The sequence below is a fragment of the Teleopsis dalmanni genome, chromosome 2 (assembly GCF_002237135.1).
Source record: "Teleopsis dalmanni isolate 2A chromosome 2, ASM223713v2, whole genome shotgun sequence".
In the NCBI taxonomy this organism is placed as follows: Eukaryota; Metazoa; Arthropoda; class Insecta; order Diptera; family Diopsidae; genus Teleopsis; species Teleopsis dalmanni.
The window spans coordinates 235,681,230-235,683,055 of NC_051847.1; the positions used below are offsets into that span (position 1 = coordinate 235,681,230).

At 28.3% G+C, this 1,826-nt stretch overlaps 1 long non-coding RNA gene across 1 annotated transcript; it reads left to right on the plus strand.

Annotated features, from left to right (window-relative positions):
• Positions 1-107: 107 nt before the first annotated feature.
• On the plus strand, positions 108-1,557 carry LOC119684689. Its single transcript, XR_005252750.1, has 2 exons — positions 108-289; positions 1,480-1,557. It is a non-coding gene; the product is annotated as an uncharacterized LOC119684689 (long non-coding RNA).
• Positions 1,558-1,826: the final 269 nt, after the last annotated feature.

Below are 1,826 nucleotides of genomic sequence, written 5' to 3' on the forward strand. Positions count from 1 at the left end.
TTTTAAGACAATTTTGAAATATCTCTCATAAATATACTAATTCATTTATATAGCGTTAATTATTGTCTAATTTTATTTTATTTGTTTTGCATTTTCTCTTTCTTTTCATAATTCAAACAAATTTAAAACATCATACTAAATCGTATGCATATGAATGAAATAATAATTAAAAAAAGGTTTTGACTATAAAACGTGCAACGTTTTATTAGCATTGGACCAACAATCGCCCGAAATCGCAGCTGGAGTGCATGAAAATCGTGCCGAAGAAGAAATCGGTGCCGGAGATCAGGTTGGGAAGAAGAACACATAAAACTCAAATTAGAATGCTAAGCCCGCAAAATGTTTTTCTAGTACTATAACCATTTTCTTTCTTTCTTTTTTTGTTTTTAATTCAGTTAAATGTAAATTTTAATATTTGTTATTGTACATATTTAGCACTTTTATGTTTGTAAAAATAATAAAAACTTGGCTTGGCTGGCTGCCTCTTTTATGCTATCCACCAACATACACTACTCAATCTTAAAATGCATATTGCATACTGCACATAATTTTGTCAAAATTGCTTAACTCTCTAAGCAAACTTAGCAAGACTAAGTCAAAATTATTTAGAACGGCAAACTGTATATTTTGGAATCCTCAGAAATTCTTAAACTGAATTCCCCAATCTTTCATAGCGCTCTGAGGTTACTGCAAAGTATACGAGTAAGATCAATCTTTTAGATTGATATAATACGCACATTATATTTGTTAATAAACTAGCATAAAGAGGTTGCAGAACATATCCAAAAATATTCTAACGCCGTCTCTCCTAATAGTCGCAAATGAAAAACGTATAATTGTTTGTGATATTTCAGGTGACTTTTTTTCAGTCTCGCAATCATATTGACAATGATACCTTTTGATATTGTAATCTATTAAGTGATGGCGCTAGCAACTTCTTCAATGTTGATGAAAATGTTCTGGAACTTGTTAAATGAAACATTCATTGTAGTTCATTTGATTTAATATATATGATTAAAGTCTTGCTCTCCTGGGTGTTTGTGTATTTAAACAATATGTCACTTCATTTAATTTCTATTTTTCTATTTTTATATATCTTTATGTATAAAAAAATTAACATTTTTAAATTAATCGAAAATAATAATTGTATATATCATAGAAAATTTTTGGTTCTGCGACTTGGTCCAAATTTATCGAATAATTATTTTTTCAAATCGGTGAAATTACAGCAGTTTTAGTATGAAACTTTTACTAATCCGTCTTTGTTTTTTTTTTTTTTTTTATGTAAACATTTGCTTGCATTTATTTGTTGCTTTTATTATTATTATTATTTTTTTATTTATATATTGTTGTTATGCTTTGGTTTTAATTATATTGTATATTTACGTTACACACTAACTGATTATCACGTTTATTGCTTTATTATTAGTAATAACAGAAAATTTAAAATATATTATAATTTATTTTTAAATTATTCAGGGTATTATGTTTGGATATGCCACCGATGAAACAGAAGAATGCATGCCTTTAACTGTTGTTTTGGCTCACAAATTGAATGAAAAAATCGCCGAACTTCGCCGTTCAGGAGAATTCTGGTGGGCACGTCCTGACTCCAAAACACAAGTAAGTTGGCAATTACATCAAATTTACTAAATAGTTAAACTATAATGAATACAATGGAATTCTAATAAGGTTATACATATCTCTTTTTTATAGACCGTTATTTACTATACGCTTGTTGTTGTAACGCAGAGAAGAATTAATAGCATTTAATCGTTTGAGAAAAAACCACCCCCCACATGCTTCTGCAGTTTTTGTAATCCATT